Source organism: Dipodomys ordii, unplaced genomic scaffold (assembly GCF_000151885.1).
Source record: "Dipodomys ordii isolate 6190 unplaced genomic scaffold, Dord_2.0 Scaffold56, whole genome shotgun sequence".
NCBI classification, from domain to species: Eukaryota; Metazoa; Chordata; class Mammalia; order Rodentia; family Heteromyidae; genus Dipodomys; species Dipodomys ordii.
Genome location: NW_012267272.1, coordinates 3,146,418 through 3,174,197, shown reverse-complemented (window position 1 = coordinate 3,174,197; position 27,780 = coordinate 3,146,418). Strand labels below are relative to the sequence as shown.

The window sequence follows — 27,780 nt, the reverse complement described above, 5'->3', positions numbered from 1 at the left end:
AAGAAGTCAATTAACATGACATCTTTAGGTTGAGTCTCATCTACCATGACTGGTGTCCTTACAAGAAGAGGACACTCAGGCACAGAGACAGAGGTACTGGAGAGGTGTCAATCCAAAGATGTCCCTGTGGAGAGCTGAAGAGAGGGTGCTATTTGCAAGAGAGATCTTAGAAGAAATCTTCGTCAGCAACATCTTGATCTCAGATCTCAGACATCCAGCTTCCTGATTTGTGAGAAAATACTGTGTTTTAATTTACTCTATGAAACGTTGCCATGACAGCCCAAATAAACTAGTCAAAAGAGAGCAGCTGATATCATACTGACAGGATAATTGCCTGAGCACTATGCTATACTCCTGAAAAACTTTTCTCCCTACCAAGGCCACTTTTGGTTTCATTTTATTTATCCATGCTCTAATTTAGAAATCCCCCTCTTTCTCATCCCAGGTAGCAGACAATCTCCTGCCAGGTGAGGACTTGCTAGTCACTAGCATTTGCACAAACATAAGCTTATTGATCCTTATACCAAGCCTTTAGCATTACTCACAGAAAGTGGGACTGTTTGGATATAGAATATGTGCAAAAAAAGAGCAAAACAAATCAAGCAGAAAGTGAGATTGAAAAAATAGGAAAGGGCTGGGAAAGTGGCTCAGTGGTAGAGTGCTTGCCTTGAATGCAAGAGGCCCTGGGTTTGATTCGTCAGCATCACATAAGCAGAAAAAGCTGAAAGTGGTGCTGTGGCTCAAGTGGTAGAGTGCTAGCCTTGAGCTGAAGAGCTGAGGGACAGCGCCCAGGCCGCAGACCCGACAAAAAAATAAAAAATAAAAAAATAGGACAATAGTTCTTTTAAACCCAGCTAGTTTCTACCTGAGTAATTAGAAAGTAAATGAAAAGGCCCTTAATGGGAACTCATTTGGCAGCAAGTCTATGAATTTCTACATGTAGAGTCCAAAGAAAAACCCACAGACTATACTCACAGGTAAGCAGTCAGGTGTCCACGATTCAGCTTCTGATTGTTCACGAAACCCTGTGCAATTTGATCAGATGATGCTCAGACTTTTTCTTGAAACCTGGAAAAAAAGCAAGGATTGAAACATAAATAAATGGAAAGTATTTTGTTAATGTTGACTATTTTAAATAACATTTTCCTTCTTAGGTATCATTGTTTTGTTTTGCTTTTGCAGTGCTGAAGATTGAACACAGAGTCTCACTCTTGTTTCCAGTAGAGCCACATCCTTAGCCCTTTCCCTGACAGGCCTCAAACTCCTGCCTCTATCACTTAAGTAGTTGGGATTATAGGTATGTGCCACAATACCCTGGCTTCTCAGGAATTGTTAATTAAGACTTAGGGGAAACTGAGAATTGAGATAAAAATAGCCATTATGAATTTACATTTTTAAATAAAATAATTACAATTATCATAGAATCAACCTCTGGGTTATTCTCTCTTTAATTTAAATTTTTTGGTAAAGCTGATGTATAGAGGAGTTAGCTACACAAGTCAGGTAGTGAGTACATTTCTTTTTGAGTAGTGTCATCCCCCTCCTGCATTTTCTCCCAGTTTTTCCTCTCTCGGCCTCCTTTCCACCCAAGTTGCAAGTTCATTTCCAACATAGTGTCTAGAATCATTGCTGAATGAACATGATTGATTAAACAGCATTCTAGACATTCACACAGTGAGAACAAAGGAGGATATTCTTAGGAGAGGATCACAAGGGCTCAATAGCTATGTGCTTATGATCATATAAAATGATTCTTATCGAAATGAACTCCAAGAAATGGAAACAAGTGGTTCCTTACTGTACTGTTTGCAACTATTTTTCCACTCCAGTTTATTCTCTTTTGTCACTGTTTTTGATTTCTGTACCCTGGGTTACTCTTCATAATGAGGCAGAGAAGGTTATACAAACAATACAACCCTTTCTCTGCCCTCAATTCCTTCAGCATTTTTATTTTAGTGGAAAAGGAAATAGAAGAAGAAAATGCTCTAAGTGGGTGGAATTTTGTTTAATCTACAGTGTCTGTGTATGCCCATGAACTTTCCTATTAGTAAGACAGACAGGAAGACGTTAATGAGAAAACAACCTAAACGGTGAAATGCCTAAACATGAAATTTGTCTTCAGATAGCTTCCCTTTCTATTTTCAGAGTTACGATCTAAGGATCAGACAGCTGGTGAAGCTCTTACTTTTTTTTTTTTTGTCAAGAGCTTGCTTTATTTACTGCCAGTTACTCTGCAATGTCAGATAGATGCCCAAGGAAACCATTCTTCCTTTTACTCCTTCAAGCCACACCTGGCTCTTCTGGCTGACCCAGCTCAGTAGCAGTTGCCAGAAGTTCTCTGCAGGCCAAGCTGAGTCTAGACTAGACGTGGTAAGGCAGGAAAATGCTCAGGATGAAGGAAGGAGGAAGGAAGGGAGGGAGGGAGCTAGACATGTGAGAGCCTGTCTTTCTCCCCAGTCCCATCAAGCCAGGGCGAACAGCCAGGCACTATTTATTGCTACTTAGATTTAACCATCTACTCAGTGTAGAGAGAAATGGATTTTACATAAAAACATTCATTGTGGGAGAACCAAGGGGGTAATAAAAGGGAAGAAGGGCTTCCCTCCTGTCCATCAGATCTCTAGCTAAGAGTAGATTTTCTATGGGGCCTTAGGAAACTCTTTAGGTTTAACCAGGAGAAACACTAACTAGGAGATTTCTAGATTGTTCACATGGAAAAACAAAGCCAGGGCATACCTACAAAAACAACATGAAAAAGTCAGACTTTAAAATGTCTATCATGAATGTTCTATGAAAGATCCACATAGATTCCAGAGGATGGAAGTGGGGGAAGGGTCTCACACCATAACTTACTGCAACAGGAACTTGGTCACCACAAAGGCTAAGTTTATAAAAACGAATGACTTTTTAGCCAGCTAGAAGAACTAATTTAAAATTTAAAAAGGAACTAATTTAACAGTCCACCTTACACAGGTGAATTAGGACTCCTTGATTTCAACACTACTGTTTCTATACCTTTCTATTAAAAATAATCTCTGCTCTGAATTCATTATGAAAATAACAATAACTTGCTTATTGAGTAATTTCTTTCTGTCCAAGGCTCTGTGTTGAACACAGAGTATTCTTAGTTCAATCCTGACAAGTTCATTGTTTAAATTCACCCAGTTGGAAAGTACTCCAAGTCAGTGGTGACCCAGCTTGATGGGTATATTTCAAGGAGGAATGTACACATTTGCCTATTTTTTTGAGTGAGTGCTCTGCTTGATGACAGGCATTTGGTGATGAACAAGAAATCTGCATACTTGGAGCTTATATTCTGGTGGTACAGAAATGATGTATTTCTGATATCAAGTAAAAAACACAGCTAGATGTGATGTTTTTGGAAGCCTCTGGAGTATAGGTTGGTTGGTGCCATAGTTTTTTGTTGTTGTTGTTATTCAGTCGTGGGGCTTGAACTCTGGGCTTGGGCGCTGTCCTTTAGCTCTTCAGCTCAAGGTGAGCATTCTACCATTTGAGCCACAGCACTACTTCCTGGTGCCATGGTTTGATTGTGCCAATCAGACTACACAGTTGGACACTTAATCCCAAATCCATATACTGATGATATTTGGACTAAGATAGGATGAGGAAGCCTGAGTACTAGGGCTCTGTCACTCTTGCTATGTGAATGAAGCCTACACACATGTCACACAGTAGGAAGGCCCTCCCCAGATACCAGCACGTTAATATTGGATTCTTTTTTATAACTTAACCCAGCCTGTGCCATTCTGTTACCGAAGCAGCAAATACAACCAAACAAAATAAGGGATGGTATCTCTGAAGAGAAGACATGTAGGCTGAAGGTACACTTGTAAGGAGTCATGTAGGTAAAGAACTGAGAGAATGGAGTTTCAGTAACAGAGCCCTTGAGAATGCTGGTGTAGGTTTTTGTGAGTCATCCATGTGCTCTGTGATCATAGAACTCATCCATGTTATTCATTCCCACTGTAATTTCAGCTCAAATGCCATGGATAGAGGATACTATGCTGAAGAATGTGCTAAATAAAAGGGCTTGCACATATGTACGTGCACGTACACATGCACACACACACACACACACACACAATATGGCCCTCGAAAGAGGTTACTTCTTCTGGCTATTAGAGGGGGCTGTGACCTGTCCCTTCCCATAGACAAGTTCCCTAGTCCCCTGCTCAATTGGTAAGTTGAAAAAAGCTGCTGGCCAGTTAATGGTTCATGTCTATAGCATTAGCTACTCAGGAGGCTGAGATCTGAAGATCAAGGTTCAAAGCCAGCCTGGTCAGGAAAGTCCACGAAACTCTTATCTCCAATTAACCACCAAAAAGCTAGAAGTGGAGTTGTGGCACAAGTGAGTTTGTTCTGAGCACAAAAACTCAAAGAAATACCTAGGCCCTGAGTTCAAGTTCCAGTACTTGCACATGTGTGTACACATACATAAGTTGCAATAAACTCTGTTCATTCTTAACATGCCAGATGGTAATGCAGAATATTTGTCAATACCATACAGAAGAATGAAAAGCTACAGAACAGAATCCTTGGAATGACAAAGGAATGGCAAGTAGCTATTTTCATCTCAAAATTGGCAGGAAGTCAAATAATTTGTGGGGATGGGAATTAAAATACAATATTTAAAAAGTAGTTGCATGAGTTTTGTCAGCACAAGCCAGTAACAATAAAACACTAATAACTTTCTCTGTTTTACATGTATAGTTGAGTATGGAAGCTAGGAGTATGTCAAAAAGGAAGAATTGCTTACTAGTGAGAGGTTCAGGTTACTTAAATAATAACTAATGAGTGGATCGACCTTGAACACGTCATTCAGGACTCCTAACTTCTTCTTTCATCTGTAACAGTACAGGCATACCCACAACAAATAGCAATGGTAATCTTTGGCAATAATGATGGTAGGAGATCTGTGATGAAGGAGCTTGAACAGGGGTGGGGGGAGAGCGCTGGTAAAATGGAGGTCTCCTGATCTGTAAGTTGATGACACAGTTGTTTTCTTTCTGTGAACATTCACCACTCCATGCAGTTATGATTTGTTACATCTCCATCTATCACACATCATTACAGAGGTTATATACCCATACTTAGAAAAGGCAGAAAGTCTAATCTATGAGGATGACAACTAAGGAGAATGTATGAGCACTAAATATCTAACCTAACAAAGGCTCCATTCCTCGGTCACCTATGTAAGATAATAAAAAAGAAAGACAAATAATGAGATAAAAGGCGAATGTAATACAGATCAATGAACTCTGCAGAGGAAAACCATAGTTGGGAAAGCTGGGATCAATTTGGCCAGTTATTTCTAAATTAAAAGTCAACACTGGCGTATTTACCAATGACTTAGTGAACTTTCCATAGATAGGCTTACCATATCTTAGAAGGGAAATATTGAATGTTTTTGCAAGTGGCCCATACCAAAACACTTTAAATACAGGGGCCACTTCCCATCTTTGGTGCCATAGAAGTTCACTGACACATAGCCCTGGGCTAATTGTCTACTTCTCTGTCTCCGTGTGCACTCTCCCACTTTCCAGCCTGATTTCTAGTGGTGCATTCGTGTATCAATACCTTGTACAAGATTTCTTCTTACGTTTAAAGTGGTATGTTTCCATTCAAACTTGCAAGCCTTAAGTAAAACTTGTCTATATGAATTTATTTCAGGTTGCAGCAAAAATTCCTATGCCTAGGTAAGGATCTCTTGCTGTTTCTCCTTTTTTTTTCTCTTCTGATTTCCTTTTTTTTGGGGGGGGGTGTGGGCAGTACTGGGGGTTGAACTCAGGGTCTTGCACTCTTACTTTTTTTTTCTTTCTCGAGGCTAGTGTTCTACCAGTTAAGCCACATCTCTACTTTCAGCTTTTAACTGATTGATTGGAGGTAAAAGTCTCAGACTTTTTTCTTCCTTGGGCTCAGATCTCAGCATCCTGAGTAGCTAGGTTAATAGGCAGGAGCCACCGGTGTTTGGTTTAGATTGGTATAAGTACAGAGTTATATGTAGGGAAGTATCCACAGGAATGTGTATACATGAGTAGATAAAAGGCTAAGGATGCAATTAGAGGATACTATATTATGAATTTAACTACAAAACTGTAGGGAATGTGGACATCATTTTCATGATTAAATTATTCAGTGAAAATGAAAATTCTCCTGGCATTCTGAAACAGAGAAACAGAGTGGAAGACAAAGTTGTCAGTCCAGTATGGGATTGTGGAAGGAGCTGGGCTCTGGGGTCCTGTAGACCTATGCACTAAATAGAGGTATGACTTAGGAGGGTCTTGGTTGCACATCAGTTACTTCCATTGTAAAACAAGGACAATAGTAACTACCTTAAAGGGTTCTCCTTGAGAATGCACAGTGTTTTGTTAGTATTGTTAGGCTAGACTTGCCACACTGGGTGTTATTTTATCTTTGGTGACAAGGATACATCATTCTAAGTAATTCTATCCCAGGAACTTAACATATTGTCTGACATAGAACATACGCTTCACAAAGCTTGTTGGGTGCCCAAGTGAATGAATAAATGCAATAGTATATAACATATTTAGTACAGAACTAAGCATGCTATAGACGCCCCCCCCGGCCCCCTCCATGTTATACCAGATTCTATTCCTTCCTTCTCACTTGTTATTTTGCATTTGGAAAGCAGAATGATTCTCCCTTAAGCTTCTTTCCTTTCCTTTCTTCATCCCTCCCTCCCTCCCTCCTTTCTTTCCTCCCTCCCTCCCTTCCTTCCTCCCTCTCTCCCTCCCTCCCTCCCTTCCTTCTTTCTTTCCTTCCTTCCTTCCTTCCTTCCTTCTTTCCCTTGTCTATTTCCTCTCTCTCTTCCACCCCTCCTTTTTGTCTGGTATGGTGTACTGGGGCTTGACTTCAGGGAGGGCCTCACATTCTCACTCCATGATGGTCAAAGGATGTAGTATAACTATATGTTTTCAGAGGAGCCAATTTGGTACAAGAAGAAGAAGAAACAATAACTGCCTTATTGGTGCAGAATAAGCTCACAGAACAGTACAAAGGAGAAACTTTGATGTCTTATAGCAGCCCTATTGCAGCAGCCTTTTCTGTTTATCTTTGGATAACCATTTAATTAAGAATAATCCATGTGCTCTTTGCCTCAGCCAAGACTTTTCCTTTATTTGTGTGTGTGTGCCAGTACTGGAGTTTGAACTAAGGGCCTAGTGCTCATACTTGGCTTTTCCACTCAAGGCTGGTGCTCTACCATTTGAGCTTTTTTTTCTGGTTAATTGGAGATAAGAGTCTCTTGGATTTGTCTGTTTGGGCTGGTTTCAAACTGTGATCCTAAGATCGCAGCCTTTTGAGTAGCTAGGATTAGAGGTATGAGTCACCAGCACCTGGCTGAACCATTTTAATTCTATTAAACTCATAATTTACTTTTTTTTATCTCAACAAGGAAGTTAGCATTTAGCAGTTGTAGATATTCACAAAGAGGAAATGTCCTAATTCAGTATTTTTCATCAAAGCAATTGGATAATTCATTCAATTTGGTAGACTTAGCAAAAAACTTAGGCATAATTTGATTTAGTGGATTCATTTTCCTGTCCTTGTAATATGTTTGTATTTGTTTAAATTATTTTAATAGCTTTTTCTGTGCTAGTTTTAACTTCTAGTTGAAATTTAAACACACACATATATATCTCTATTATGTCCAGTTGCTTAAAGCAAAACGGAAAGCAAAATGGCACCCAATGTGGAATGCTCCTGTTCCTCTTTAACTTCTAACTGGTCAGACCTTCCTATTTCTCCTCTCCATCATGGAGCCATGGTAAAACTTAATCTAAACTTTCAGTTAAATCTGTGCCAAGCACAAATGCAACAGAGTGACTCTGACCTCCTGTAGAAGCTAGAATCTCCTTGTCCCACTCATATAACAAAAGATGAAATCATCAGCATGAGGAGCACTGAACAAATTCACTTAGGAGATGTCCTTCCTCTTCATTTTAAAGAATGCCAGCCTGTGTTTTCTCTGTTTGAATTTGCAACAAAAAGGTATCCATGAATGAGGTTGCGAGTCCATGGACAAGATGCATGGCCACTAGGAAACTGGCATAGAACCACACCCACTTTGTTCGTGCATCATTACTCAGATATCCACTTGGTTTTGCCTAGGAAGCTGTAGAAATCAGCAAACACAGCTAAGTAACAATGCACAGGGGACCATTTTGTGCACAGGGCCCTGGGAAGGGCCAAAGGAATTCCTCTGACCAGTCTCCTTTTGACTTTTTCCCATAGACCTTGTTCTTGCACTAAAATGTTTGGAATATTTGGTAGGAATGAAGGGGTTGGTCACTGGATAATTAAGCTTTCTATTACCAATGAGATCAGCCATTTGTAGACTGATTTCCTAGTGACTAGGGGCATTACAAATGGGTTATGAACATAAACACAGCACTTTTACAGTACACAGAATGCTCACATCCATTCCCTCAAATGGTCTATCCAACCCTAGAGGTCAGCAAGACAAGTATTATTGGCAACATTTTATGACCAGACCTAGGAAGGAGGGGAGAGGGGAAGTGAGGTCCTAAGGCTATTGATGGGGAGAGCTGAGCAAGTCCTCAGCTTTTTTTTCTGTGTACATCATTCTGCCTCCCTTTGATTATTTATTGACAAAGTTCTTTTTAACAGAAACTGGTTCACTAGAATTGAGGGGAAAAAATCAATCATAACATCTCTTTATAGATATTGGACCAATCCATTGCTTGATTCTTAACCTCTACTATGGACTAAACACTTTCAAAATCTTTCAAGTTATATCTTTGTGGTCCTTATAAAGCGCCTTTCTTTTCAGTAATTACGTAGCAGGAGAATTCACAAGAGATACACATGTCAGGCTACTGTACTAACCACAAAGCACTTGAACATCCAAATAGCTCCTCTCTAAATGCACGGTGCCCTCCCACCACCCCATGACAGCTCCCCATCTAGTGTTCATTACAAAAAGTCTCATCACGTGTGAGATACGTCATGAGAAACGCAAAGCTTCCCATGACTTGCTGCTAATTGGTGTTGTTCTTGTTTGTACTTTCTGAGACTGGATCTTGCTATGTAGCCTTGAACTTGTGATTCTTCTGTCACAGTCTCCTAATGGCTGGGATTACAGACATGCACCACCGTGCGTGGAACTGATTTGCTTCTCAAATTATTGAGAAGGATTTAGAATTATCTTTATAAACTTGACCCTCATTAATTGCATCTTAAACATCTTTCCTGCATAGGAGAAAATGGCCTATTTCATGTGTATTCCTCTAAGTGAACCTTTTCTCCCATGGGAGAAAATGATTTCAGAGTTGATCTTCTTACTGTTTTTATCTCATGAGACAAAACAAATCAAGTCAAGCTTGGGGTTGTATTTCTAGTTATGAAACAGAACTCTCAAAGGACGCAGAAGAGATGGATAAAGTCAAGACCACTGTCCTCACAGAGCTAACTCTCATGGGAAAACATATATTACTCTATTTATATCATTTTATTTTCTGTATCCTCATTGCCTATCACAGTTCTGGGGCATATTATTTTCTCAACAATTATTTCTTCAACTACTCAGTCTTTTCTATGTCTAAATTCTGATGAAAACATCATTGTCTACAGTCATTCCTAGGACTAGAATGGCACTGGTACCCAGTAGACAGTTGGACTTTAATAGACCTTTTTTTGCAATTGCTTTAGCTACTTGATGATAACGAGGACAATATCCAAGATGGAATTTCTTACAGTTCCAATCTTAAACTCAGGTTGCATCTTCTTAAAAATGTGTGTGTTTTAAATTTTTTTAATTGTTTTATTATAAAGGTGATGTACAGAGAAATGTGTTTTTAACCAAATGAAGGATGGCATACAGATACAGACAGGTCAGTGAAATTAATTTTCACATTAATACAATATGTCAAGTAAACAATCTCATAATAAATATATCTTCAAAGGACACTGTGTTTGCGAGGGGGGCGGTGCATGCATACACACACATACACCAAACCTGGAACTCAGGTCCTGGGCTCTGTCCCTGAACTTTTCTGCTCAAGGCTAGTGCCATCCCATTTGAGCCACAGCACCACTTCTGGCTTTTGGATAGTTATCTGGAGATAAGAGTCTCATGGACTTTCCTGCCCAGGCTGGTTTTGAATTGCAATACTCAGATCTCAGCCTCCTGAGTAGCTAGGATTACAGGCTTGAGTCACCAGCATAAGCAACCGACACCCTAGCAACAATATTTTTTTCTTTTAAACAGTTATGCCCCTATTCAGATACAAACAAAAATAGCCAACACAAGCTAAATTAGATTTAGCATTTATATTTGAGCTAATTGAATTAAATGAAAAAGCAAAAATTCTTGGTAGTTGATTAGAAGTAGCAACTCATAGTCTCTGTTAAAATGGGAGATTCTGGCATTATACAGACCCAATTACCAGATAAAGAGAGCTGATACACCTACCCCCCCCTACACACACACACACACACACACACACACACTTGAAAAGCAGGTCCATAAGGAAAACTCCTGAAATACACTTTCTAGAGAAGATGACTCCTATATTTATATATTGGAACATAATGTGATCGTGAGAAATTACTGCTAAAAAGACAAAAAACAAATGACCGTGAATAACTTGAAGCAGCTAAACTAACACACAGATGCTAACCCAGAACCTTGAGAAGGGTTACAAATCCATCATGTGAAATATACCAGCCCAGTGATGGAGGGGGAACAGGAAAACATTAAAATTAGCCGGAATTCAAATGATATTTCAACTACACTGATATTTGGGTTGTTTTAAGTGTTTTCTCATCTGCTGTCTTTGTATACTTTTATTCCGTGATGTATCTCAAAAGAAAAATGACTCCAGAGACGAAAAATCAAAACTGCCCTTAGTAGTCTTAGTTGTTCACCTCCAAGGGAGGGGATTCCAAGAGTGCTGGAACTTGGTCATAAGCTCCATGCATGAGCACACATGTTTCTAAACAGCACCACGGTCACTCCTGCAGCACTCAGTAATTACTTACTGATGGAATAAATTACTGATGTTTCTCAAGATTGCTTTCGATTCTGTTTCACCCTATTGCAAAAGACCTCAAGTCATCCAGTCTCTAAGAACATAGCAATCTCTGAATGCTATGTGGATATCCATTTCCGTAGGGAGAATAAACAAATGTGCATTTCATTATAGAAAATTTAGAATACACAGAAATATATACAGGATGCAAAATTCTATTTTTACAAGCAAATTTGGTTTGTTCTATATTCAGTTTTTTCTTTGTAATCATACAGACTTTCCCATACCATTGTTTTAGCTTTAATATACTCATGTTTATGTAATCATCACTCTCCTACCGCTGAACATTGACAGTATTTCAAATTGAGGCTTTTATGGACATCGTTGGACATAAATCTTTATTCTTAAATCTCTATCATATTTTCTTTTTGAACTGTTAAAAACATACTGTAGAGGGCTTTCTGCTGTATCAACCATTGTCAGGGAAATTGATCATTTTTTGTTTTTGTGGGAAAGAACCATTCGCTACCAAGATTATTGAAGCTGTAGAGGAAAAACGTAATTGCCTTCTAAAGTTTGATTAATTTTTCTAAAAAAATCAACATTAGAAAGTTTATTCTAGCATTGGTTATTTTCCATCACTTTCTTCATGCTCCTGCAAACTAGCTTATTCTAATGATTTGCTTTCTAATGCTTTTTGTATTGAGACATAATGCTCATGTATATTTATGGGGTAGAGAACAAGAGTATTTTACATATACACAATCTACAATGATCGGGTGAGGCAATAAATATTTCCATCTCCTGAAACACCCATCATCTCTACATGCTAGGAACTGTGGTATGCTTTGAATTATTCTGAAATGTCTCATAGATGGTTGCAGATACAACAGTTACCCTACAATGTATGCTACAGAAAACCAAAGTTAAAAGACAGACCAACTTGAGTCTTCAAACTGAGGTAATTCGAAGACAAGAGGAAATGAAATAATCAAACTGACATCCTTGTTGCATGCATGTGCACACGCGTACACACACACACATCTCAGAAGAGATGAGAACAGGCAACTCTTAGTGTATTGGTAGCTGACAGCATCACGGCAGAGCCTCTGGGGGGTTTGACAAGCCTATTAAAGAAGTGTCAACACAGGAGTTTAACACTTGGGGTACAAGCACTTTTAAGATAGTGGTTATGCTTTATACTTTTCTTCCTTCTCTATAATTCATAAAAATTCCACCATTGCCAACTCTTTCATTAACCCTAACATAGCTTAACATATTTCCCAGTTTTTCTTGTCCCAGCAAATGACTCTCATAGTCCCAAGGTTTGCTCCAGCAATGGGCCTGGAAGCCATTCCAGATGTTTCCTTCCTCCTCTCCATCCTTTCCCCACACACCACTCCCCATACAATAAATGACTAAACCCACATGATTCTGTCTTCAGGATACTTGCTTGAAACGGTCTATTTATCTTCATCATTGCTACCACTCCAAGCCACCAGCCCAGGAGCCTCCTGAAGGATCTCTCTGTTCTAATCTACTAGTGATCTGTAAACAATTACCTTTAAAAATACCCATTAATCTGATCATGTCACTGCCTGCTGCAAAACATGACCAGCAATGCTGTGTGCTGTGGCTCTGCTCACCCTGCTTGGGTGTTGGTGCTTTTCTCCATGCTGATCCACTCGCACTGGCTTTCTTTCCATTTTCTGCAAGCAGCCAACTCCTGCAGGTCACAGAGCTCAGGGTATGCTGCTCTCCAAGGTTGAGTTGAGTGCCCCACTGCTCCCTGGTACTATTAGCATGCATCTCATTTGAGTAATACCTAACCTTTAAATCCACAAATAGTGCCAGGTACCCATGGCTCATGCCTGGAATTCCACCTATTCAGGAGGCTGAGATCTGAAGATCATGATTCAAAGCCAGCCCAGACAGGGATGCCCATGAGGCTGTGATCTCCAATTAACCCACCAAAAAGCTGGTAGGAGATGTCTGGCTCCATCCTTGAGCTGAAAAGCCATTGAACAATATCCAGTCCCTAGATTCAAGCTCCAGTACTGGCACACACATGTGTGTGCACACACATACACATCTACAAATAGCAAATACAACCCTCAGAAACACTGACTATTGTGTTCCAGTATAATCATAAGATGGATGATAAAGGTTTCAAGATAGAAAAAAGTAAATACAGTTGCCTTAGGCCTATATATTTCGAAGATTGTGTCACTATATTATTATCCTTTATAGGATTTTGTTATTTATCTTTATGGATAATTACAAATTGTAGGGACATTCATTTTTGGTGTGTGTTTAACATTGGTATTTTTCTTTTCCTCTTCCCCCACTCCCGGTACTTGAACTCAGGGCCTTGTGTTATCACTTGGATTTTTTGCACAAGGCTGGCACTCTACCACCTGAACCACACCTTCTCTTCCAGCTTTTTTTTGCTGGGACTGAGAAGGTAACTCAGTGGTAGAGTGCTTGCCTAGTATGCATGAAGCCCTGGGTTGGATTCCTCAGTATCACAGAAGCAGAAAAAGCCAGAAATGGCATTGTGGCTCAAGTGGTAGAGTGCTAGCCTTGAATTGAAGAGCTGAGGGACAGCGCCCAGGGCCAGAGTTCAGGCCTCATGACCGGCAAAAAACAACAACAACAACAACAAAAACCCCCCACAAACAAACAAAAAACTTTGAACTTCAAGACTCAGCTCTCAGTATCCTGAGTAGCTAGGATTACAGGCATGAACCACCATGACCCAGCTTTAATGTTTGCATTTATTTTTACTGGGCTGAGAATTCTGTAAGGATGTGTCTGGCGTATATATTGCTGAGTCCTAACATTTAGTAGAAAATGTATATGTATAGGATGCATGAGTGAGCAGTCAAATATTTCAAGAAACTTTCTAATGAACAAAGACTTCAGAGTTTATTATCTGTTTTTACATAGGATAGTCACTAAGATGTGGTACTTTGTATGTACTCAACGAACTGTGTAGATGAACCAACGTATGGATGAATATTGACCAGCTGTCAAGGGAGAATACAGTATGGGCAGATAAGTACCACACACATCAGAGGAGAATCTAAAAGGTATTTTCTCTACTGCTACCATTTGTTATGTGGACAAGACAGGATGAAAGGTGAGTAAACATCTTTTACATTGTGATAGCTCAATCATGCATTATCTCATTGGACTATTAGAAGATAATTTATCATCCTTTTTTTTTTTTGTCGGTCGTGGGGCTTGAACTCTGGGCCTGGGCGCTGTCCCTCAGCTCTTCAGCTCAAGGCGAGCACTCTACCACTTGAGCTACAGCGCCACTTCCTAATTTATCATCCTTATTTGACAAAGAAAACTGTTGAAGGCTTGCTGAATGTCATGAATCCAGAATTCAAATACTGACTTCCTATCTCCAGAGACTAAGAAATAAGAGCAAGAATAGAGAATCATGGGAACTCAGATGTGTCCTATTTGGATTCTTTCTGGTATCTGTGGTAGGTTTGGCTAAGTTTTTAATAAATTGTCATCCTTCCCCATAAGAATCAAACAAATATCCAAATGTCTCCAATTCTCCCATCTGTAAAGTCCGGATTCTGGTTTCAGCTGCTTTGCCTAATTATTTTTCAGATCAGAGAGTTTCCTTTCCCCTTTTTCCAGCCATATTTCAAAATGTACTCAGAACCACATTTGTCTCCATTCCTTTTAACCAGTAAGAAAAATTTCTCTCTGAAAAAAAAGCCTCAGTTCAGAGGCTCAACTCGCACACCAGCCACAATATTGGCTTATTTCCATATAACCTAATATGGCTAAGAAAATGTTTGACTGGAATAGCTCAAAGATTGCCAAACTTAACAACTTTTTAGTAAGAAAAGTGCTACAGAGCCCTCTGTTTAGATGTGTGTGATTTCTGTTCGGAGGTACTGCGTCTCCATTCACATTAATGAAACTATAATTGTTCTATGCCACCTAGCCTGTACTCTGACACCTAGCCTGATACTTGCTTGTGGGCAAGATGGATAAATCACTCTGCCCAAAAAGGTGCTTAGTGAGAGTCTGTGGCATGTGTTGCCCTTCTTGGGTATAAAAGGCAAGTGGCTGGGGAATACCCCATGCAGATTCTGTAGGAGGGCCTTTGGATTCGTGTAAACTCAAATAGCCTTAAGCAGCAGCAGCAGCAGCAGCAGCAGCAGCAGCAGCAGAAGAAGAAGAAGAAGAAGAAGAAGAAGAAGAAGAAGGAACTCAGTTCCTTCATCTTCACCTTGAGCCATCCTGGCCTTCTTGTTCTCTGATAGATTTGAGATGCCAATGTGATGTGAACTGTCACCCTGACTCTCACCACAAGGACAAGTAAGCATCCTGGCACAGGAGGATCCTCGCTGTTTGAGTCAGAGGGCCCCAACTGCCATTCTCACCAAACTTTCCATCATTTATCCCTGGGTTCTTGTGTCTTGATTATTGCCAGACCTTTGGCCAGACACTGGAAGGATTTTAAAGTCAGTTTTTGCATTCTGGATCTGTCACTTTCTTATTAGGCGATGCTGGTAAATTGCTCAGTTTCTGTGTTGGGAAGTGTAAAAGGCCTACCTGGCCCACTTGTGGTAAGAATTTTATGGACCAACAAGTAGCATAGTGCCTGAAGAAAACAGTCAATGAATGTCATCAAACTCCCATTTTCTGTATCGACTCTCTTCCTAGCCTTAGGATATTATGTATGATAGTGTTAGAGTCATGTTTAAAACTCTGTATGCTCAAACCAAAGAGGAAAACATATCCATTGACCCTTCTACTTTGTCCTAGTGCATGGGGATGCAAGAAGCTTGGCCAAATGAAACTGTTTGTTGCTTCTGAAAATGACTAAGGGCATGAGTCCAGGGTAAGTGATTATTGCACTCAACAAATATCTTGACCTTGCTTTGTGGTTGTAAAGGCAAACAGGACTATCCACCCCCCAAATCACATGGAAGAGAATCAAGGCTGAGAGTGAAGGAGCTAAAATTCTCTTCTTAAATGAGAATTCTTTATTTGGGTTATACCTTCACATCCTTTGACACCTCCAAACCCTCCATCAAAGTCTCATAAAGGCAGCAGCTTTGAGGAAATGAAGGAGAATGGAGAGTTTCCATGCTCAGGATGCTGCTGACAGATTTTGAACTGAGGCTATAAGAATGTGCCAGAAAACTTGAGCAGAAGAGGAAAGGAAAACATGAGCATCCTCTTAGGGGCTCTCATAGATCCCAAGATGGGTGAGCCTGATGGATGGCCCCACTGTTTTTATTTGGACGTGAAATGAAAGCCTAATTCAGGAAGAACTTGGGCATATCCAGGTAGTATACTTTATAAACCAATAGTATGAGTACCTGATTATAAGTACAATGAATATTTGGGGCAATTCAGGGAAGAGTTGCTGTGTTTGAAAAGCACTGGTGTTAAAAGATGTCAATTTTTAAAGTCCTGGTGACACTCCTAACTAGCTATGTGAGCATGTGCAAGTTATAGACTTTTTGGCCTCAGTCTCCTCAAATACTGAAGGATGAACAGACTAGGAAAACTCTGCTTTTTTTCATTACAAAGACTTTCAAAGAACTTCCTAAAGTACACTGTTGCTGCTGTGTACTCATGGCTCATGCTTGTAATTCTAGCTATTAAGGAGGCTGAGAACTGAGAATCCTGGTTCAAAGCCAGCCTGGGCCTCTTATCCCCAAATAACCAGCAAAACATTGAAAGTGAGGATGTAGTTTAACTTGTAGAGTATTTAAAATTCTTGAATGAAAAAGCTAAGCAGGAGTGCAAGGTTCTGAGTTCAAACCTCCATAATGGTATACACACAGAGACAGACAGACCCACAGACACAGACAGCCCACACACTCACTCACTGAGCATTGTACATTGTTTCTTAGAGAGTTAATATCTGGACATGTGGACAGGAAGAGCGAGGTTATTGCAGACATGGGAAAGAGCAAAGTCAAGGGGCAGAAATGCACAGATGCATCCAGAGATGAGTATGTTTGAAAGCCTGGCTGGGAGGCGATACGAGTAGAAGTATTGGTTCAGTCCTTGAATATCACGTTGGCATTCATTTCTTTGGAGTAAGCAGATAGGACTGAGAAATGGTAGTTTGAGAAGACACAGGATGAGGTGGAGCCAAACCAAAGGTCTAGGATAAGCCTGGAGGGTCTTGAAACCTAAATTAAGATGGAACCATGAAACTTTGGGGATATGAGTCTACATGGAATCTGAAAACATGCAGTTATTTCTCCCCAGCATTTCCATCTCCTTGGGTCAGTTTGGACCCAGATCAACTGCAGCACCTTGAACTCTGACCTTTGTGTTTAGGAGCTGAGCAATTAATAACCAATAAATCATTTCAGAGAGGAATCTAAAGGAATGGCAATGGGAATTTTTAAAATTATACATAGAAATGACCTTGGGCTAGTATGTGATTGAAGGCCTTTACATTAATTATAAATTTGAATATGTGTTTTTAAAATTGTGCAAAATAACTACCAGTATTGAATTACTTCACCAGAAGAGAGATCTTCACATTTTTCTAAAGCAATAGACATAAGTTTTTCATAGACCTGAAAGTTGAACTATGAAAGTACACAGAAGGGAAAATACAGACTTATTCTTCTTCAATACTGCAGTTTCCTATATGGCCATTTAAAGATCTTGACTGGCTCTAATCGCTTAGTAGAATCAATGCTTTGAAAGAGGAAACCCTAATCTTAACATAACTAACAAAAGCATATTTGCTTTAACATGGGTACACAGCATCCTCAGAACAACACTTATGCCCTAGAATGAAAGCTTTGAGTGAAGAATAAAGTTTGAGTCTATCTGAACCCATGAGCCCATCCTCTTTCTATGAAACTCCTATCTCCTTTCCTTCTCTCTCATTCTTTCCTACTTTGCAAAATCCTAATGATTTGAAGAGATAGTTTTAGGTCAAATGATGGAAGAACCTTCTTGCATTATGAACTTAGAATGCATTAGTTTAAATGCTAAAACCAGGCTAAAACTTCATATGATTAAAGGAGACTTTTGAGACATAATTGGATGGTAGGTTCGAAAGCAAAGAAGGGGAAGGAAGGCTTTAAAAGTCTCAGGAAACCACACTAATTCCAACAATGGTCTCTTTTTCCATCATCAAAAATGTTAGGCTCTGGAACTTAGATCTGACCCATAGAACTATTTTTCTCAGGCCCTAAGATACATACACACACACACACACACACACACACACACACACACACACACTTACTTTAATGGAACCACTGCCAAAGACTTCACTTTTTGTTGAAATGTTGAAAATGTCCCATCAAAATAGAAAAGATTTTATGTCCACAAATGAAGGAGGATTGGGAAGCATTTTATGTTTATTGTGTTCTAAATGTTTATTCAATGCAATAACATTTTCAGCTAAGATTCCAAAGAAATAGTGAGATTTGTTTCTCTTCGTTTGTAGATGAGAAAATTGAAGTATAAAAGACTGAAAAACTTGCCTCATATCTGAAAGGTGCAAGAGTTAGACTAAAATAGAGGAGGTCTTGATCTATTTTCTACTACTCCAATGGGAAATTATTATTCGAAAGAAAAGAAAAAAGAAATGTGTCTGGTCACACTAATTTCATTCATTGTTGTTTGAATAGAAATAAATGATGTCTTAAATCTGATCAACTGTGCAAAAGCTGTTTGCATGTGCCTTTAACTACTTGACGGAGAACCTGTTGCTCAGGGTTGATGTGTGGACTCTGTTAATGGCTACCTTTAAGTTCCCCAGCTGGCAGAGCACAGAAGAGCCTGAGGCAAGTCAATGGCAAGTTGCCACCCTAAACAAATCACAGTATGAAAACTCTGCAACATGAATTATCCTTCAAGGATTAAGATTCAAGACTGTGAAAAATTAAAAATGTTGCCTAGTTTAGGAAACAGTGGATGAATCAAAAATATCATTACTAAGCTTAACAGTATTCCCAATCTTCCATTTCATGACAGCTAAAACGGTTTTGCTGTTCTTAATGGACCAAATCCTTCTTCTGGTAATGTTCTAGAAGTTCTATTTTTTTGCTAATTAAAAAAATCATATGGCATGTTCTTTCTTTTTGGTTTATGTAGGAGTTAAGACCACTTCAAACATACTTTTCTTTCTTAGTCAGATGGCTATTTAATATCATGTCATTCACTGGTTGGAATAAAAGTTAATCTGTATAAAATAATAATAATAATATGTGAACACCCAAAAAGGATTGGATTGTGTCTTTGAGAAATGATTTTTTTTCAGAGTCAGACATCAAAGGCTGCCTATTGTAGAAAGTTTATTTTGAGAAGCTTCAGTCAAAACAGTTTGGAAACTATGAAATGAGTCATTTTTTTTCTTAAAGAAATGTAACTTTGTCTATTCCCACTGCATTTTTTGGTTTAGTGGGAGACATCTTTAGTCCACAAGATTTTAAAAGCATGTTTAAGATTCCATAGGTTTAGTATTACATCACTAATGGTTTCTAATGAGATCCAGGCAATAGCAAGCAGGGGGAAAAGAACAGCATTAACACTGACTTCTACAATACCAAGCACCATGTAAAATGTGGAAAAATCTCCATGCTTTATCTATTGCCTAGGCCATCTGGATTAAAAGAGGGAAAATTCATAGTCAATCAACCAGATGCGTGAGTGACTTGATACCCAAAGTCTGGCTGCAAGGAATCAGGCATCTCACAGGCTGGATGTCTTGTTTTTCATGCAGAGTTGCTGCCTAGTCAAAATGCAACAGTGAGAAATGGAAATACTTAGATATTTCGTTCATCCCATTAAACACTTAGGCAGGCCTTGGTTAATTTGGTTGCTCTTGTATTCATAGTTACCTTTAAGGAACAGATTATACCAAATTTCCTTTGGGGCTGACGTCTATATCTATGTCTATTGGAGAAGAGCTCTAAAGTAACTCTTCCTCAAGTTTCTGGCAACTCTGGTACTTTAAGGAAGGTAGATGAAAGGACAGTTGGGGTGAGCGAGATGGCACACAGGGAAGCCATTTACCTGTGGACCTGTCTACCCATCAGTTTCATCTCAAGGTCATTTAGGGTTCAGAAATTCCACGTGTAAAATAATGTGTGTGTGTGTGTGTGTGTGTGTGTGTGTGTGTGTGTGTATGTGTGTGTGTATGTGTCCCATTCCTAATGCCTGAACTCATGGCCTGGACATTCTCCCTGGGCTTTTTTTGCTCAAGGCTAGCGTTCTACCACCTGAGTCACAGCTCCACTTCTGTTGTTTTTTTTTTTTTTTGGTGGTTAATCCAAGATAAGGGTCTCAGGGACGTTTCCTGCCTGCTCTGGCTTCAAACTGCAATCCTCAGATCTCAACCTTGATTAGGACGGATTACAGGCGAGAGCATTGGATACTGGCTCACACAGTACTTCTTGAACTCATGTGATAGTCCAAAAATTTACTAGGCAAGTTAGTATCTTTAATAAATACATAACAATCAACGAAGACCCAACAAATTATCAAGTTGAATGTGGTGTCTTCTGAAAAAAAAAATCAGTGTATTATGATGCTCCACCTAGAATGATCAAGTTTATGTCTTGTTTAGACACACAACACTAAAGAATTTAGAAAGTCTTTTTCTGCTATTGTGACTCAATGTAAAGCAGAGAGAGAGTTATACTCGCCCATATTTCTGATCAATCTCATTTGGATTCTAGGTATAATAATACCTGTTGGCATGTCATAAAATAGAAAATTCAAAAAACAAAGATTTCTGACTTCCCTTGCACACAGAACTGTAGCAATCAATGCTGTGCCCAAGATAATGGTTGACTACTATTGTTTTTAGCAAGGTTTGGTGACATACCACTGGGTTATCAGTTGTCTCGTTTGTTTAATCTCTATAGTTTTATTATTTACCTAAGACATGTTTCCCTTATTATATATGGATGGTCAACAGAGAGCTCAGCTTGCTCCAACTAACCCCTTTTTATCAGAATTAATTGCTAAGTTTTAAAAATTATACAGAGGAGTTTCAATTCAACATATCAGTCTGTGAGTGTAGCATGTCTTGATAAGTGTCACATACTTCATAAATCTTTTTTTTTTTTGTTGGTCATGGGGCTTGAACTCTGGGGCTGGGCACAGTCCTTTAGAGCTTCAGCTCAAGGTGAGTGCCTTACCACTTGAGCCACAGCAACACTGCTGGTTTTCTGGTGGTTTATTGGGGATAAGAGCTTTATGCTCTCCTACCCAGGCTGGCTCTGAACTGTGATCCTCAGATCTCAGCCTCCTGAGTAGCAAGGATTACAGGCATGAGTCACCAGTGCCTGGCTCATAAATATCCTTTTTTAAAGAAATGATATACATTGATAAGGATAGTTCATAAATCTACATAAACATCTTTTTTGTTTTTTACAAAAATGACAGGGACATACTAAAAAAGATAAACACAAGGAAGTTCAAAGATACAAATGTGGCCTGTAATTCAGCTACTTGGGAATTACATAGGTCAAGCTATCCCAAGCAAAAAGTTAGAGAAAGAACAAGCTAGGGTATGGTTGCATATGCTTTTACAGGGGAACTGGGGTAAGAGGATTGGGTCTGAGGTCTGCCCAAACAAAAAACATGAGATCCTATCTGAAAAACAACTAAAAGCAAAAAGCCTCGCAAGTGTAAGACACTCAGCTAAAATTCTCAGTATTGTCAAACATCAACAAAAACCAAGTAACAGTTTCTTTTTTAATTAGCTAAATTACGTACATGCAGAATTCAGAGATAATCTTTGTTAACATTTAATGGACAGAATTCTGAGAATCTCCTTAAATATATTAAAGAATAGATACTCAGATATAGCTTTATAAGTATACATTCTATTTGGAAATGTTACTCCTAATTATGTAACAGAAAGAAAGAACTTAAACCCTACAAGTTGACAGATTTTAAAAATAGGTCTTTCTTCATAAAAAATGTTACTTTTAAAAAGTCAAGGTTATGAAAAATTGTCAGGAGTTATCATTGTTTCAACACGGATGTCATCGGAAGGTATTATCTGAATTCCTATAAAGTAAAGGAAAATTTGTATACATATTTTTCTATAATACTTCCCTTTCCTATTTAAAAAAGTTATGTTACTATTATTTTATGTTGTTAATGTATACAAAGTATATAACACTTATGGTTTGTAATCATGAACCCATATATTTAAATTAGTATTTAAATTAGTTCATTATAGAAATAGTCTAAGTTTAATAGAAAATTGAATGAATTCTAGATACTAAGTAAATATTTTGCCACCCTCCATTTAACCCCTAGCTAGACATGAACTCAAACTTCCCTCCATTAGAAGTTTTCATGAAAATCAAGTAGAACACAAAGGTGGGAAAGAAAGGTGAGAAAAACCCACACAAAAACAAATCGTTTAACTAGGGATGTGGACCCATTGCAACAATGAGATGTACAAGTCGTTATGTCGAAAAACAAACTTTACAACTTTGGTGGGGGGTGGGGGTAGATTGGGTGAGGGGGGGAGTATGGGAAGGGATGGGAAGGGGAAACAAAGAGGAGGCAACAATGCTTGATAAGAAATGTACTCGTTATCTTGCCCATGTAATTGTAACTCCTCTGTACGGTATTCTCACAATAAAAAAAATAATCCCACACTGGCAAAAATTTGTACCTTAGATTCTGCCAGAGCCATCTTTTTTTTTGTGCCAGTCCTGGGGATTGAACTCATGGCCTAGGCATTGTCCCTGGGCTTTTTGGTTCAAAGCTAATGCTCTACTGGTGGAACCATAGCTCCACTTCCAGCTTTTTGATGGTTAATCAGAGATAAAAGTCTCATGAATTTTTCTGCCTGGACTGGCTTTGAACTACAACCCTCAGATCTCAGCCTCCTGAGCAGCTAGGGTTACAGGTGTGAGCCACAGTGGTCTACCAGATCTATTCTTTGAATTCCTTCTTTTAGATTATAGGCTGGCTGCACATTTTCTTAATTTTCTTTTCTTTAAAACAAATAGTCACTATAGAGCACAGAGGAAGCTAATACATCAGACACGAGTCTATTATGCTTTCCTAGGAAATGGTATCTTAGCTGAGGTTTGAAGCAAGAATAGTGAAGAGGGTGGTTTGGTGTGGGAAATCCTTCTTGGTTTTTTACAGAGTGTCATTCGTGACGCCTGTGTGCCTTCCAATTCTAGGACACTTGTTCCTTTGCCTGGGCTTCCCTTTAGTCACTGTGTCATCTCGTCCTCAGTGCCTCTTGTCTCATATAAAATCAAAAGAGCTCTAACATCTTGGGTATTGCTGGCTCATGTCTGTCTTCCTACCTATTCAGGAGGTTGAGATCTGAGGATTGTGGTTTGAAACCAGCCTGGTCAAACAAATCTGAGTCTTATCTCCCATGGAAGTGGAGGTGTAGCTCAAGAGGTAGAACACCAGCCTGGAGTGAAAAAAAAAAAAAAGCTAAGCAAGAGCACGAGGCCTTGAGTTCCAGCAAACAAGCAAGCAAGAAACCAAACAAAAAACTAAAACAAAAAGAGCTCAAACAAGAACAAGAAGAGAAGGGATGTGTTAAGATCGCAGGACCCAGATGTTAACTATCTTTCTTGCAAAGCAAGCCCTTTCAAGTGGCCAGTTTGGATTTCCCTCGGTGAAATCCAAATCTACTATACACATTGGAACTCAGCCTCCTGCTATTCCTTCTAAAGTCTTCCATTACAAATAAACAAAAATGCTGGCACCTAGACTTCTGCCATCGGTTGACTGCTTGGTTTCCATGATGGAATGTGTCATAGACACCAGCTTCCCGTATGGCCAGCTGCCTCTCCAACCCAGCTGCCATCTGACCTGTCTCTGTGGTGACCCACAGCTCTGGCACAATGGTGGCTCTTTGAGTTACATTTTTTCACAGTGGAGTGATAATTGTGTGACATTGACTGAGCAGAGAAATAGAACCCAAATCGGCTTCCTCACGTAAGGAGACATGGAGCCTTCATTAGAAGGCGACCCTACATTCCAAAACATCACTGGCAGTCAGTCTGGGGCCTGCTTCTGATTAGACAATTGACATGACCACCACTATTCCCAAATAAACACTGAACCCTTCAAAAGCCAGAAACAGAGGAAGAAAATGCATTTCTGTTTTAAATAGAAAGGCTGTTGCATGAACAGAAAGCGCTCACTTGTCACCTTGTCCACCTGCCAGCATCAAGACCCAAGACACAGAAATTCTAGTGGATAGAACTCTCCTTGAAAGCTCCAATTGGTCTTCCGTCTATTCTAGACATCAATAGATCTACTGCTGAACTTAAGGGACTGTTCCACAAAACTTACCCCTCAAAACTAAATTCCTTGCTAATAAAACATAAATCTTGAAAAGTAAATATGAGGCTGTTGGCCTAATGTTTAGGCCACCAGCTAGTGGCCTCAGGAGGCTGAGATCCAAAGGCTCATTGTTCAAGGCTAACCCATATAGAAAACATCACTAGGCTCCATAATTGGCAAAAGGCAGGGCTGGAAGTGCTGCTCAAGTTGGTAGAGCACCAATCTAGTGGGTACAAGGCCCTGAGTTCAAAGAGCAGTGCTGCCAAAAAAATAAAGAAAAAGTAAAATATGAAATTCCCTTCAGAATATCTTTACACTGAGTACAGCATATTGTGAGAAAAGAGAAACTCATAATATTCCAGCTGTGTGTGTATCTTGACTCTTTCTTTAAGGAATGTGATCTATGTCTATAGAAAAATCAAAAGGAGTTAACCGGTTAAGAGGAAAAAGGTTAAAGTTTTGTGGGCTCATTCTGGATGAGGTTATGTCTAAATGGGTTGAAGGTCAGTGTGACAAAAGTTATTGTTTGAAAATTCCAATCTTGTTACCACATACCTGTGACTTTTCAGGCACTTCCTACATGGGGAAACAAGAACCATCTGTCTCTAAAGGCCCCCATTCAATGGAAGAATGGGTATGGAATTCCTGCTTCCCTAGGTTTCTGAATACTTTGTATAGAGGACTTCTGTTTCCCAAGTGCTTTCCTATCCAGCTTCTGTATAGCTTATGAAATGCTCTGGATTTATGAAGATAATATCATTTACCTCTGCAAAGTGGGGAGAATAAACAACAAAAATATCAGGTATTTTCCTATTAAAGAAATTGAAAAATTCTGTTTCTTTCTTTCTTTCTTCCTCTTTCTCTTTCTCTTTCTTTCCTTCCTTTATTTTTTCCTTCCTTCCCTCCCTCCTTCCTTCCATCTCTCCTTCCTTCCCTCCCTCCTTCCTTCTCATCTTCCTTTCTCCCTTCCTCCCTTCCTTCCTTCCATCTTTCTTCCTTTCTTTTTTTCTTCCTTCTTTCCATCTTGCTGGAGATATGGTTTAATGGTAGCCCATTGTCTACCATGCATGAAGTCTTAGTTTAATCCTCAGACACAACAAAACAAAACAACAACAAAGAAAAAACCCACAAAAATCTACAGTTATCAACAAAAATGTCTTCCTATCCGAGTACAGATGCAGATTGCACCAATGTCCATTTTCTGGGTTTTGATATGATACTGTATAAAAAGATGCTAGCCCTGGGGAAAATTTGGTTGAGGGTACTTGGGCATTTTTTTCAGTAACTATTTTTGCAACTTCCTGTTAAACCATAATTATCTTGAGAATAAAAGTTAAAAATAAAAATATTAAATGTCAGTGGTTAAGAAGAGCAAATAAAGCAAAAGTCCTTTCTTAACTCACTCAAGAAAGTACATGTCTACGTTCTGATAGTGTCTGTTGGATTAGAACCTTCTCCTTGTAGAGGGCACAGCACACCTGTCTGCCTTGTGCTCCTCTAGAGACACATCCCTGATGACTCTAGAAGAACATTACAAATAAACTCTCAAATCTTTTTGTGCAAATCTTTTCAACATATGTAAATAGCTCTTCATTAGTCTAGAGACACCCACTCACTTTCTTTAGAGCAAACAAACAAATTCAATGAATTCCCTCTTCATTTCCTAACAAAAACTCATCCATAACAAAAGACACAGGACAATAGTTGCCAGCAGAGCCAGGCACCAGTCCTAGCTACTTAGGAAGATGAGATCTGAGGATCACACTTCAAAGCCAGCCTGGGCAAGGAAAGTCCGTGAGACTCTTATCTCCAATTAACCACCAGAAAATCAGAAGTGGCGCTGTGGCTTAAGTGGTAGAGCGCTAGCCTTGAGCTGAAGAGCTGAGGGACAGCACCCAAGCCTAGAGTTCAAGACCCACAACTGACAAAAGATAAAATAAAATAAAAATAAAAAAAGAAATAGTTGCCAGCAGAGAAGTTCAGGAAAACATAAGATCATCATTCAATCTTTTGACATAGATGTCATCCAGTAGAGCCAAGGCATTGTTGAAGAACAGACATGTCTATTAGAACCTGGTTAGAGGACTGTCAAAGTTTAATTCAAAGTGCTCTGAATTCTACCCAGATATTTGAAGACGCCAGAAATCCTCTGACCAGTTCAGTCAAAACAGTAACATAAACATAACCCTTTTAACCTAATTGAGACTACACATATGAAACAGAAAATGGCCTGTTTGGGGATGAGTTTTGTGTCTGGGCATGTACACATGATCGATGGATGACATCAGAAACACTTTCAAGTATTTTTGGGGGGTATCTTTGAAGTAGCAAACTAAATATAATCAGTTGAGTTTCCATCTTTTCTAGTTTGTGAGAATTAATGAGTGAAACATACATGAAGACTACTGGTTTCTTCCAATAAATGGTTGTTCATTGACAAAGTAGGAGACGTTGGGGGCGGACTTCAAGCAGTGGGCCCTGAGTTCTTCCCCTTCCTCATGCAGTTTAGGAACACATCTGCTGCTGCTTCTGTCTCACACACACAAGAGCAAATTGATAGCAACTTTGCAGACAATACGCTCCAGCAAGAAGTACAACCAAAGAAGTGGCGCTGTAGTTCAAGTGGTAGAGCACTAGCCTTGGGCAAAAGAGCTCAGAGACAGTGCCCAGGCCCCAGTTCAAGCCCCATGACCCACAAAAAAATAAAAATAAAATAAAGAAGAAATACAGCCAAAAGGCAAGTGAATCCACAGAAGCACAGCCTAGACATGATGTGAGTACAGTCAGCTAGATCTCCTGGTAAAATGTACCATAGCTAACTATGTTCCTCATGTTTGTTTTGACCATTTTTGTCTGGTAGGAAGGAACAAAAAGCAAGACCAAGGCAAAACTGAAAATAAGAGAGTTAGAAGCTGAAGTTAGAGATGTTAAAGAAGTTAAAGTTAAATTGACCTGGATATGATCTGGCTCACTCTGCTTCTTAGCTTAAGATATGACTGCATTTCCCAACACACACAATCTTGCCATTGACATCTGCTACTCAGCATGGGCCTCCACCTGCTAATGCAGGCACCAAACCCCTGAGCTAAATAAACCTTTCATTTCCATAAGCAGTGTGTGTCAAGCATTTCATGATAGCCACGAAGAGCTGACTAATAGCAATGCAGTCATGATATGGTTTCCTCTTAAAATAAATACTTCTACCCTAAATATTCTATTTTCTCTGCTTTAATGCTACTTGATTTTCAAGGTCTCCTTGAAACCTTACCTTTTCCAAGAAGCTTTCCAAGATGTTGCTCCTTTAACTTCTGCTTCTCTAACTAGGGAAATAATTCTACCTTCTATTACTTAATTACATACCTGTTCCCTACAGTTTTTGTATGATCATTGAGCTTTGCCCAGATTCAAACATTCTTCAGCTTACTGGCTTTTTTCT

The 27,780-nt window shown here is 39.3% G+C and overlaps 1 protein-coding gene across 5 annotated transcripts in view; it reads right to left on the bottom strand.

The window, feature by feature from the left end:
* Window positions 1–27,780, bottom strand: part of Cald1 (caldesmon 1) — a 182,271-nt gene that overhangs the window by 120,904 nt on the left and 33,587 nt on the right. For all 5 annotated transcript variants that reach the window (XM_013021703.1, XM_013021710.1, XM_013021706.1 and 2 more), the window contains exon 2: window positions 976–1,068. The gene's annotated coding sequence lies outside the window, so the exon portion shown is untranslated. The remainder of the gene's footprint in view (window positions 1–975; window positions 1,069–27,780) is intronic.